Source organism: Cetorhinus maximus, chromosome 9 (genome assembly GCF_964194155.1).
Source record: "Cetorhinus maximus chromosome 9, sCetMax3.hap1.1, whole genome shotgun sequence".
NCBI lineage: Eukaryota > Metazoa > Chordata > Chondrichthyes > Lamniformes > Cetorhinidae > Cetorhinus > Cetorhinus maximus.
The window spans coordinates 89,193,816-89,207,650 of NC_135887.1; the positions used below are offsets into that span (position 1 = coordinate 89,193,816).

At 39.9% G+C, this 13,835-nt stretch overlaps 1 protein-coding gene and 1 non-coding gene across 8 annotated transcripts in view; one reads left to right on the top strand and one right to left on the bottom strand.

Moving 5' to 3' along the window:
• Window positions 1–13,835, top strand: part of dagla (diacylglycerol lipase, alpha) — a 485,173-nt gene that overhangs the window by 127,525 nt on the left and 343,813 nt on the right. The gene's annotated exons all lie outside the window — the stretch shown is intronic.
• On the bottom strand, window positions 2,190–2,406 carry LOC144685155 (small nucleolar RNA U3). The gene has a single exon (XR_013577659.1). It is a non-coding gene; the product is annotated as a small nucleolar RNA U3 (small nucleolar RNA).

The window sequence follows — 13,835 nt, forward strand, 5'->3', positions numbered from 1 at the left end:
CATATTTGTTGTTTAGTGTCAAACATGCTTCTTGTAGGACTTTGACGGCTGCTCTCACTTAATGGTCATGTTCTTCCCTCAATGAACTGTGTACAAAAATCTCGTCCATATGGCTTATTACTCCTTCCAGGGTCTGAGATATCACTCTTTGGAATATCCCAGATGTAGAAACAATCCTGAATGGTAACCTGTTAAAGCAATAAAGACCAAATGGGGTGATAAAATAGTTAGTAATTCTTTGTCCAGAAGCAACTGCCAAAAACTGCTGTTAGCATCCAATTTTGTGAAGAGGGTGCTAATTTGGCAAGATCCACTGATGCCGTCAGATAGGTCTCCTGCTCTACTGATTTGTTTGAGTCAAGTCCATGTAGGCTGTAATTGAACCATTAGGCTTTGGCACTGTGACCATTCCAGAATGCCACTTTGTCACTATGGTTACTAGAGAGATGGCACCTTGTTGTAACATGTGTTCAGTCTCCCTCTTGACTTTATTTAAGAATATGTAAGGACCTTCCTATCTGTGAGGAGACATATCGGCTTAGCATTCACCCTTAGGGTTATGTGATATTCTGTTTTCAGCTTTCCTAAGCTTGAAAATAGGGATGGAAATTCATTCCTGAATACCTTATTGGGCTGTTGGTCAGCAATTTCATCAATGTTGTAAATCAGACTCAACTGCAAGCATGCTTTCCTGCCCAATAATGATGACTCTGATTCTGTACAACATACAGGGGTTCAATAGTGTATTTATCCTTGTATCTTAATCTTGCCAAATGTTGGCCTATTACTTTTAGTATTGTCCCTCCTGGACCTTGCAACTGTATGGAGGAAGACTGTAATGTGATATTTTTAAGCCACTTAACTTGATCAGAAATACTGGTACACCTGCGTCAGTGCCTAGCTTGAATTCTGTGGGCTGATGATAAACTTCTAATGTAATACTCCAATAATTATTTTCTGTTTTGTTAACTTCTCTTAGGAAGATTCTTTGTTTTTTCTGAGGCTCTTCCATTCCTTGAATTTTACCTGGTTTTGTTGTTATCTCTTTCTTCCTGTGAGCCATAGGAATTTTGGATCTGCAGACTATTTTAAAATATCCAAACTTCTCACAGTGCTGGCGCTTAGCTTCTCCTGCTAGGTATTCTGCCCATTTGTGTAAGGTTTACCTGTCACACCGAGAGCATCTCAAGATGGCGCTTGGCCTGCTTTTTCCAGATTTTTGCGGGCTTTTCCTTCACTGTACTTTCTGTTTTTTGTCTGACACATTGAATGACATCATTAATTTCTTTTCCAAGGGACATTTCCCCACGAACAATCACTCAGTGTAGCTACCTAAGCTCGGTCTGTTGTGTTATTTATATTGCCTTTGTGTGAGTTAAATCTTCCCTTGTTTGCAAAAGATCTGATAGGGCTTCATCTAAGACCCCAACCACTATAATCACATATTAATTAATCTTTGAGGATCCCATTGTTGCAATTCGCCATGACTCTATAGAGATCATTTATAAATGAATGCATGGATTTACCCGGTTTTGTCTCCTCTTACTAAATTTCGCTTGCTCAGTGATCAATATTTTTGAACATTGAGGTATGAATCGAATGCTTGGAGGACTTTCTCATATGAGCTTGAAGCCTCATCGATGCCCTATCTTGCAATGACATCATCAAAGTGCTGACCTAATCCTTCTTGTCCTTCTTATGCAAACCTGAAGCTGTTCTAGCATCTGGAGAATCTCTTCCTCCAATTGTCCTAGTGTTGTACCTGTTGTGAGCCTTCAGCGCTTCAGAACGGTTCTGAGAGTGGTAATGTAGACTCCATGCTTACCCTAAGCACCGAATCTGTTGCTCCTTCAGTAGTTTGACTTGCAGTTTGTGATCTGCTGTCTGGACTCCAGGTCTGTGACTGCTTGCATCCGCAGCATTATAAGCAGAGTAGATGGTTGAGTCTTCAGTCTTTTCTTGTCCTTTCTCAAGGATTTGTAGGCCTTTCAGATCTGCAGTCTTCACTTGGAGTTTTTGTGGGTCTTTACTCCCTAGCCACTGTTTCATCTTGAGTTCAGCATCTAGATGGGGTTTCTTTAGAGTTTGCATGTTGCCATAGACTACCATAGACTGCTCTTTGTAAAAAACATCCTTGTTTATTAACAGATCTATATACATCTCTGGACTCTACATGAGGTACTTCTGCTTCCCTCAGACTGTGTTCTCTTCCTCCAGCTCTCTACAAGAGAGAGAAGGAACGCTAATCAATGACAGAGAGCAACTGCTAAAAGCAACACTCAATGTCTGCTTCCTGCTCAGAAGAGAACACTATAAATTCTCCTCGTGGCTTGTGAGACCAAACACTCTAGAAACACATTTTTCAAGAAAAAAAATATAGAAATGATCCCTAAGAGCTTCCCACCAGATCTCGGTCTCTTATTTATGTGACATTATATCATAGTTACATCAGTATCAGGTGCTCCTGATTTTTCCAGGGCCCTAGTGAATGAAGGCCTGGACTTCAGTTGTGTTATGGGAGGAAGGGGAAATGCACAGGAGGTTCTAGCTAGGGGAATAATATGTTTAGGGTTGGAGGAGTTGTAGGGCTTGAGGAGGTTAAACTGTAATGAAGAGGAAGTAATGGATAAATGTAAATGCAATGTTATGGATTTTAAAATGAACATGTTCAGTTACTGGGGGTCATTCTAGGTCAGTGAAGATGGATGTTAGATGAGTTGGAGTTGGTACAGGTTAAGACATGACAGAAGAGTTTTGAATGAGCTGGTTTATTGTCAGTGGAGAATGAATGTTTGGAGGTCGCAGAGGCATAAATGAATGTTTCATTGGCAGTTAGGCCAACATAAGGTGAAATGGACATGATACGAAGTTGTAAAAACAAAAAGCTACTGCGGATGCTGGAAATCCAAAACAAAAACAGAATTACCTGGAAAAACTCAGCAGGTCTGGCAGCATCGGTGGAGAAGAAAAGAGTTGACGTTTCGAGTCCACATGACCCTTCAACAGAACTGAATGATACGAAGTTGGTTGAATGAGAGGAAACAGAGTGGCGCTGAACTATTTTTTTCAGACTGGCGGAAGGCATACAGCACCCAGAGGTTGGGGCCACTTTTTTTTATTATATATTGATTTAGATTTGGATGTACAGGACACAATTTTAAAGTTTGCAGATGACACAAAACTTGGCAGTATTGTGAACTGTGAGGAAGATAGTGATAGACTTCAAGAGGATTTAGACAGGCTGGTGGGACATGACAGATGAAATTAAAACTAAGAAGTGCGAAGTGATACATTTTGGTAAGAAGATTGAAGTGAGGAAATGTGAACTAAAGTTCTATTCTAAAGTGAGTGCAAGAGCTGAGAGACCTGTGGTTATATGTGCATGAATCATTGAACATTGCAGGGAAGGTTGAGGAAGTGGTTACAAAGGCAAAACGGAGAAATTCTGGGCACCACGTCTTAGGAAAGACATATTGACCTTGGAGGGAGGGTGGCATACGCTTTTCCAGAATGACACCAAGAGACAAAGAATTAAATACCAAGGAGCGATTGCACAAACTAGAGTTGTGTATTTCTTGGAATTAGAAGATGAAGAGCTTTGTATAGCTGAAACATGACCCCTACCCTTTGTATTCTAGTCCTCTAGACAGAAAGGCCAGTATTCTATTTGATTATTTCTGTACTTGTTCATGATCTACTAATGGCCTATGTACCTGGAACTCCCCCATACCCCCCACCACCCCACACACCCGCAACTCCCCACCAACCCCAAACCCATCCCTCACCGGCAAGTCTCTTTGCACTGCCATTATTTTTAGCTTTGAACCGTTTGGAGAGTACTCTGTTCTAACTTTCTTAGGATTAAAGTGGATGATCTCATATTTGCTTACATTGAAATCAGTTTACCACAGTTTTGTCCATTCACTTAAACCAATATCTCTTTGTAATTTTATGTTTCCGTCTACTCTGCTTATAATGCTGCCTATCTTTGCATCATGGCAAATTTGGATATGTAGCTTTCTATCACATGATCTAAGTCATGAATAAATATGGTGAATATGATGAGTAATTGAGGTTCGAACACACAGTCTTGCAGTATGCCTGTAATGTAACAGTAAATGGATTGCATTCTACTGTTGAGTTTAAAGGAACTTCTTTCTCTTTGAGTCTCAGATGCCGGGAACATGAAAGTTACAGCTTTTAAAATGATCAATTTATTAAATGATACCATCAAACACATAACTGAGTTCAAGTCAATTGTGATAGCTCATGCGAAAGAAAAGGTCAGTAACCTATAACAATGGCCAAAACATCAGTATGCCGTAAAAAAGTGGTTCCTTTTTTTTCAATTTTCACAATATTAAGGAGAATGGCTTGGCTCAGTGGAGAGAAACTATTTCCATTGTTTAGGAGCGCGGGGGCATAGTCTAAAGATGAGAGCCAGTCCTTTCAGGAGTGAAATTAGGAAACACTCTACATTATGCCATTTAAAAGAAAACATACTCCTGATTGAACAAAGCTTAACATTTTCATTATTTTTTGCCGTGAGAATAGCCCACAAAATGTTGAAGTTCACTTCAGATCAGTGATTGTGTTGATTGCATGTGTGAAGACTGCAAGTGCTCCCTGTGGCAGAGCAGTGATGATTTACGACAACTTATGGATTCCCCTAATTATCTATGTTTGTGGATGCCAGATATTGCTGTCAGTTTTACACTGTAATGATGGCGAATGCTAACAGTTTCACTGCCAATACAACTGCCAGTTCTGGGCCAATGATTTTATTGCGGAATGGGTTAGTGGATATTGCTGTGATGAAAGCAAGATTTTGGATAAAACTCTGTTCGTGTCCATTGACTATTGCCAGTGTAATAGTAATAGGATTCCACTAGAGTAATTCATCGTATGTTAATTTTAATACTGCAGATTTGTAGGCCAATCTTTTTGAAATTTATTGGTATTACATAAAAGCTGTCCTTGATATCAAGTCATGAAGCTCAAGCTGTTTGTGGGAGTATTGAGCTGCATTGAAATGCAATTATAGAACCTGTGACTCAACCAAAGTAAGATTTCAGAATGTTGTTTCTCTTGGATTATTTCAACCAAGATGTAGAAGATTTGTATATTTTGTGCCTCATGTCAGTATAAAAACAGTGTAGTGTAGGTGTGCCAAGCTGTCATTTAGATTGAAACTGCAACTGTGGCAATATAAGCTTTATCCTTTTGAAATGTCATAGGAGAGCCCAGCATATGTATGCATTGTGAATAACTAAATGTCTTTCTATTGCTATAATATCTGTTTTATTCTACTACATTTTTTTTTAAGTTCTGGTAAAGAAAAGCTGCAGTTCAGTATGTTTCTGTGATTCTATTTTCTTGAATGGACAAGGATGAATGAAACAGATGGTATCAAATCTAATATGAGCTGCACAATCTTGTTTACCAGAGTTTCAAAAAAATATATTTGCCACCTTTTATCACCTCCTTTCCTAAGGGTTGTAGTAGGGTTCTACAGATGCAAACAATCCTCCAGCAGCTCATTCAAACGATTGTGGTTCATACGAGAGTCTGGTCATATTATTTGGTTGTGGAGAGCCAAATCTTGTTTTTGCTCGACTTGTACCGGCATATATTCTCCTACTGAGGTCATTGGAAAGCAATAATGAACAGGAGCCAAGAGGTGTTCAAACCAATTGTATTGCTCCATCTACTGACCTGCTGAGATCAGCTAACTCAACAGTGACTAGAATCAAGCTGTGGTCTATATGGCTTTATATCATACCACATAAAATGGTGCATTTGCACTTTAAGTTACTTTATTATTTTATTCGGGTAATATAGAATTTGTGGTGGGATTCAAAAGCATGCTTTATATTGAATAGATGTTTTGATTTCTGCTGCTTATTCGTTTGGATTTGTGTTATCAGGAGCATTATTCATTCAACTATTTGTCTAAATTTATTACATGAAAGACAAAATATATATAAATCAGATTTAAGCAAAATAAATTAACATCGGGTGAGCATCCCAACGTCATCGCGTACTCGCATGATACTTCAGTTGATGGGCACGCGTAGGAGTCAGCAGTGCATCTCCCGACAGTTAACAGACCTATTAAGGCCACTAAAGTAATAATTCAATGAAATTTTTTGCTGCACGTCCAACCTTACAGTTGACGGGCAGGCGCAAAGGCTAAGCAGACTTTGGATTTTTTAGGAAACCTCATCCATGGGCGGGATGAGGTTTCCAGCAGCAAATAAAAATTAAATAAAAGTTTTTAAATGTCATTCATAACACGTCCCTGCTTATGTGACAGAGTCACATTAGGGGACATGTTTTTAACATTGCTTTAAGTTTTTAGTTTTTAATTTTAAAAATCTTCAGCTCCCTGAGGCAGCTCTGTGCCTCAGGGAGCTCCTTCTGCCCCCACCCTGGCAGTGCTGCAGCGTGCATTTCATGCTGGCTGGCTGTTAATTGGCCAGCTAGTGTGAAATCCCGGTTGGAGCCCAATCACGGGCAATGGCCAGCTTCCCGACCACTCCTGGGCCCACCAGCCGCTCCCACCCGACCACCGGAAAATCCTGGCCATGGGAATGCCACCAACTGGAAGTTCCCCTCCAAGCCACACACCATCCTGACTTGGAATTATATCACTGTTCCTTCACTGTCACTGGGTCAAAATCCTGGAACTCTCTTCCTAACAGCTGTGGGTGTACCTATACCACATGGACTGCAGCGGTTCAAGAAGGTGGCTCACCACCACCTTCTTGAAGGCAGTTAGGGATGGGCAGCCAGCGACGCCCACATCCCATGAAAGAATAAATAAAAATAAGTAGCCCTGCGGGGGTGTGATAGGTTATCGGGGGTAGGTGGGATGCAGATTTCAGGTTACTATCAGATCAGTCATGATGTTACTAAATGGCGGAGCAGGCTCGAGGGGCTGAATGGCCTACTCCTGTTCCATGTTCGTATGCGATTTTTTTTCCTTCAGGTATTTATCCAATTCCCTTTTGAAAGCCACTACTGAACCTTTTTCCACCACTTTATCAATCTTAAATCTGTGTCCTCTAGTTATCAACCCTTCGCCATTGGAAAGAGTTCCTTATGTTACCATATGATTGGGCAGCCAAAGTTGTTTGAAATCGACCTGATAGAAAGTTCTCAGTGAGAATGTTGAATTAAATTTTTCCTTAGCATTAGTTGATTTAATATGCTATTACACATTCTTTGATTTGCACTGAGTCACAATCATCATCATCTGGGTCACCTGTTACACTCTGAAAGGAACCTGTATTTATAACTCTACATTGAACCTGGGCAAGAAAAGAAAGTCCAAAATACAGCTAATCTACTTTCAAATTTCTTACTCTTAAAAATATTAATTTGCTGTGATTTTTGTGAAAATACAGTATTTATAAGATCTAGATCTGCTTTGAACTTTATAAAACCTGCATGTCTTCAGGGGACTGATATAACAAAATAACTTTCAGTGAAAAATAGTTAGAAAAATTGTGTGACACCTCTTTAGTAGATGATACTAATAATTTAAAAAAACAGTGCCTCCAGTCACTGAAGCCACCCTTCTCTTTCACAAACCCTTATCAATATTTCTTATTGGATCATAGAGCAGCATGGAGCATAGGAGGTCATTTGGTCTATTTAATGCGTGCTGACTCTTTCAAAGAGCAATCTAACTAACCCACTCCTCCACTCTTTCCTCATATCCATGCTATGTTTTTTCCTTCAAGTATTAAATCAAATTCTGTTTTGAAAGCTCTTATTTTTCTCCACATGGACTGCCCACTGTCCTGTCCCATCCAATTAATTTTAATATTTTTCTTCAAGCAACTATTTAATTTTGTTTTAAATAATCTTATGCACTCTGATTCAACAATGGTCTGTAGCAGGGAATCCTAAATTTTAAGATCCTTTTTTTTGTGCTCACTCATCCTTATGCCTGCCCCTGTGAAGCACCTTGGAATGTTTTTCAGTGTTTCGGATGCTACATAAATTCAGGTGATTGTTTTTGTAATTATCATAAAATTGTCAAATTACAATCGAAACAATCCATTGTTGTTTGCCTTATCATAATTCTTCATAACCTTGAAAGTTTCTACCAGTCATCCTTTAGTCTTTTCAGCTCAAGTAAAGAAACCTTTCATGTCTGTTTCATAACTATAATTCTTCATTCTTGATGACATTGTGGTGAATCTATACTTCACCTTTTCCATTGTATTATATGCTTCCTATAATTGGGTATCCAAAATTTTTTTCAGTCCTAAAATCTTGTGCAATTTCAACATTACTGCCTTCTAAATATACACCAAGGTAGCACTTGCCTGTGAGTCAGAAGGTTGTGGGATCGAGTCCCATTTCAGGACAAAAGTCAAGGCTGACATTCTCGTGAGTACTGAGGGAATGCTGCACTGTGAGAGATGTCGTTTTTCGGATGAAATGCTGAACTGACACCTCGTTGCTCTCTCAGGTAGACATAAAAGATCCCATGACGACGAGCAGGAAAATAATCCCGACATCCCGGCCAATGTTTATCCCTAATTAACATCACAAAAACAAATTATCTGGACATTATCACATTGCTGTTTGTGGCAGTTTCCTGTGTGCAAATTGGCAGTTGCATTTCCTACATTGACTACACTTCAATATTTATTTCTTTGGCTGTAAGGCCTTCTTAAGGCCATATATGGGGCTAAATTAAATTAAATATTTCGGGGATAAATTAAAAAGCAGAACCGCAAAGATAATAATCTCTGGATTACTACCTGAGCCCCATGCAAATTGGTGTAGGGTAAATAAGACTAGAGAAGTAAATGCATGGCACAAAGATTGGTGCAGGAAAAATGGGTTCTGATTCATGGGGCACTGGCACCAGTACTGAGGAAGGAGAGAGCTGTTCAGTTGGGACGGGCTTCATTTGAATCATGCTGGGACTAGTGCTCTGGCGAATCATATAACTAGGGTTGTAGATAGGACTTTAAACTAATTAGTCAGGGGGAGGGTTCAATTGAAGGGAAGTTTAAAAAATCAAAAAGAAACGAGGCAGAGGTGCAGGGTAGTGAAGTGGCGAATGATAATCAAAGTGTGACAGGAAGGGGGAGAAAATATAAGCAGAAGAGTGCAGCAGAAATCAGAACCAGAATGAACAATAATGGTTTAAAAGTGAAAGCTTAAGGCTCTTTATCTGAATGCACGCAGCATTTGTAACGAAATAGATGAGTTGATGGCACAAATAAAAATAAATGAATATGACTTGATAGCTATGACAGAGACGTGGTTGTAGGGTGACCAAGACTGGGAACTCAATATTCAAGGGTATTTGATGTTCTGGAAAAATAGGCAAAAAGGAAAAGAAGGTGGGGTAGCTTTGTTAATAAAGGAGGGTATCAGTGTGGTGGTGAGTAGTGATATAAGTGCAATAGGTCGTGATGTGGAATCAGTTTTGGTGGAAATATGGAATAGCAAGGGGAAGAAGTTACGGGTAGGAGTCTTCTATAGGCCCCTGTAGAGTTGACTCACTATAGGACAAAGTATAAATTGGGAAATAATGGAGGCATATGAGAAGGGTGCTACAATTGTCATGGGTGATTTTATCTGCATATTGACTGGACAAATCAGATTGGCAGGGGTAACATGGAAGACGAATTTGTAGAATGCATCAGGGATTGTTTCTTAGAGCAATACGTTGCAGAAACTACCTGGGAACAGGCCATTTTAGATCTAGTAATGTGTAATGAGGTAGGATTAATTAGAGATATCGTAGTTAATAATCCTCTAGGGGATAGCGATCAGAACATGGTAGAATTTCAAATTCAGTTTGAGGTCGAGCAACTCGGGTCTCAAACCAGTGTTCTCAACTTAAATAAGGGCAATTACAGAGGTATGAAGAAAGAGTTGTCTAAAGCGGGCTGGGAAAATAGACTAAGGGGTAGGTCAGTGGATGAACAGTGGCAGACATTTAAGCAGATATTTCATAATGCCAGCAAAAATTTATCCCGTTGAAAAAGAAGGACTCGATGAGAAGGATGAACCACCCTTAACAAAGGTGGTCAAGGAGAGTATCCAATCAAAAATTAAGGCATACAAAACAGCGAAAACTAATGGTAAGCCAGAGGATTGGGAATTTTTTAGGAATCAGCAGCGGAAGACTAAAAGGCTAATGAAGAAGGAGAAAATTGATTATGAAAGTAAACCGGCAAGAAATATAAAAACAAACAGCAAGAGTTTCTATGGGTATATAAAAAGAAAAAGAGTGGCTAAAGTGAGTGTGGGACCCTTGGAGGATGCGACTGGAGAATTGATAATTGGGAACAGGGAAATAGATAATTTAAACCAATATTTTGCATTGGTCTTCACAGTGGAGGACACTATAAACATTCCAAAGATATCAGATAAGCAAGGAACTAATGGGATGAAAGATCTTTTATCAGTCTCTATCACGAGGGACAAAGTATTTGACAAACTAATGGGACTAATGGCAGACAAGTTGCCAGGACCTGATGGCCTGCACCCAAGGGTTTTAAAGGAAGTGGCTGCAGAGATCATGGAGGCATTGGTCGAAATATTCCAGAACTCACTGGATTCCGGGAGGGTCCCAGCGGATTGGAAAACCGCTAATGTGACACCCCTGTTCAAGAAGGGAGGGAGACAAAAAGCAGGAAACTATGGGCCAGTCAGCCAAGCATCTGTCATTGGGAAATACTACAGTCCATTATTAAGGAAGAAATAGGACATTTAGAAAAGCTTAACGCAATCAGAGTCAACACGGTTTTGCGAAAGGGAACCCATGTTTGACAAATTTGCTAGAGTTCTTTGAGGATATAACAAATAGAGTTGATAAAGGGGAACTGGTATTTGGATTTCCAGAACGCATTCAATAAGGTGCCACATAAAAAGTTATTGCACAAAATAGGAGCTCACGGTATTGGGGGTAATGTATTAGCATGGATTGAGGATTGGCTAACACACATAAGACAGAGAGTCGGGATTAATGGGTCTTTTTCAGGTTGGAAAGACGTAACTAGTGGAGTGCCACAAGGCTCAATCCTCGGGCCTCAATTATTTGCTATCTATATTAATGACTTGGAGGAGGGGGCAGAGTATAATGTATTCAGATTTGCTGACGATACAAAAATAGGTAGGAGGGCTTGTTGTGATGAGGACATAAGGTATCTGCAAGGGGATATAGATAGATTGAGTGAGTGGGCAAAAACTTGGCAGGTGGAGTTTAATGTAGGGAAGTGTGAGGCCATGCACTTTGGTAGGAAGAATCAGAAGGCAGACTATTATTTAAGTGGAGAGAGACTCCAAAAAAGTGCAGCACAGATGGATCTGGATGTTCTTGTGCATGAAACATAAAAAGTTAGCATGCAGGTGCTGTAAGTAACTAAGAAGGCAAATGGAATTTTGGCCTGTATTGCTTGGGGGCTGGAGCTTAAAAACAATTGTACGGGATGTTGGCGAGGCTGCACCTGGAATACTGTGTACATATTTAAGAAAGGATATACTGGCATTGGAGGCAGTTCAAAAGAGACTCACTAGGCTGATTCCTGGGATGAAGGGGTTGACTTATCAAGAACAGCTTAACAGGTTAGGCCTTTGTTCATTGGAGTTTAGACAAATGAGGGGTGATCTTATTGAAACGTACAAGATCCTGAGGGGGCTTGACAGGGTAGATGTTGAGAAGATGTTTCAGTTAGTGGGGGAATCTCAAACTAGAGGACTTGGCTACAGAATAAGGGAACACTCATTTAAAACTGAGATGCAAAGGAATTTCTTCTCTCAGAGGGTAGTGAGTGTCTGGAATTCTCTGCCCCAGAGAGTTGTGGAGGCTAGATCACTGAAAGTATTTAAAGAGGAGGTAGATAGATTTTTGAAATACCGGGGAGCTGAGGGCTATGAGGAGCTGGCATGAAAAAGGAGTTGAGGCCTAGGGTAGATCAGCCATAATCTTAGGCCTGCCCTGCAATTCAATGAGGGGCTGAATGGCCTACTCCTGTTCCTATTTCTTATGTTCTCATATCTACTTACATTGTTGACCTTGCTGTTTAAAGTGCATTTCTTTCCCCTATTCTTTCTTCTAATGTATATTGCAACATGGTTTTCAACATTGAACTGCGCCTTCTCCCTTTTTGCCCACTTAGCTGACCATGCATTGTTCGCCTATAGCCTTCCACAATCCTAGTCACAGTTTCAGGTGATCTCCAGGAATGTGTGTCCATGTTTGAAGGATTCCCGAAGTGTGGCCTCAAGGAGCATTATGATATTTTCAGGGAAGTTTTGAGCATGTGTCAATATTTGCAAATAATCCCTGGGAGAATGAGATCTCATTCAAAAAAAGTTTGAAAATCACTTTTCAAATAATTTTGGTTGATTTTTCTTAGATTAACTTATACCCTGCTGACAATGAGAACAGAAACAGTCTCACTAACTATATGTTGAATGTTCAGTTATTCCACACATCCAATAGAAAATAATTGAGAACTACAGGTAATTAAAGACCCAAAACAATATCCTCTGGATTGGTTAGGTTAACTTATCCATTGAGTATCCAATCTTATGTTTGCCTAAATGTTGTCACTAGATTAATTAATGCACTTGTAACAATATGCTGTGGAAAAAAATGCATTTTAAGCCAAAATGCTTTAATACTGTGGTGTGCTGCTTATGTGTTTCTATTCTTGATTCTAATTGCTTCCTCTACTACCTGCAGTGACAAAGCTGCAACCCCCAATAATTCACCCTTCTGTTATACCGTACAACAATCTCCAAACATAGCACAAAATTGGAAGATTGAGATATTATGGTATTACTGAACGTGCAGTATGAAAATTTCAGCCACCAGCCACTACAATTTGCTAAAATTCTAGTGACAAAATATAATATCTCGTTAGTCTTAAAGTAGGCTTGATGGCTTGATCCACCACCTTAAACATTTATATCCTCCACCACCAAAGGTGCACAATAGCAACAGAGTGTACCAGTGCTGCGGCATCTCATCAAGGTGCCTTTGACAGCACCTTTCAAACCCATGACCTCTACTACGTAAAGGAACAAGGATAGTAGGTGCATGGGAACACCACCACTTGCCAGTTCCCTTCCAAGTGGCACACCATCCTGACTTGGAAATAATAATGTTCCATTTTGCTGGGCTTTTCTTGAACTCCTTCCCTGACAAAACTGTGGGTGTATGTACACCAGATGGATTGCAGCAATTCAACAAGCTCACCACCTTCTCAGCTGCAGTTAAGAATGGGAAATAAATTTTGGCCTTGCCAACACACCAAAACATACAGCTGCACAAAGATGTGAAGCAAGTGGCTGAGAATGCAGTTATAGAACTCCTTGGGGATAGTTTATTGTTTGAGTTAATAATACTTGTATGCCACAAAGTGGGAAGAAGACCAGATATCTCTTTAATCTGGGTCAATTTGAACCCAGGTACCAATAATTCCAAGGGAAATATTCTGACTCACTATGTCACATAATCATTTTTTTTTGTCATTTTTTTTCTCTCCATTCCCTCAAAGACATTGGTGGTGATAGATTGCAGTTTGGCATTGGTAAGCCTCTAGCGACTTCTTCAAGTGGCCATTATTCAGGGATGATTTTCTGAGTGGCAAGTTAATTTACACCGCAGGAGGTTAACTGCCCAACCTGATCCTATTTTTATCCACACGTCACTAATTACAGCCAGACCTGGATAGTGATCAAGATTGCGAGCCTTGGTTGACTTGCCTCTCCATAACCTAGGTGCACAGAAACCAATTTTAGTACCTCAACCACTACCATGGCTGAAAGTAATCAACCAGACACAGACC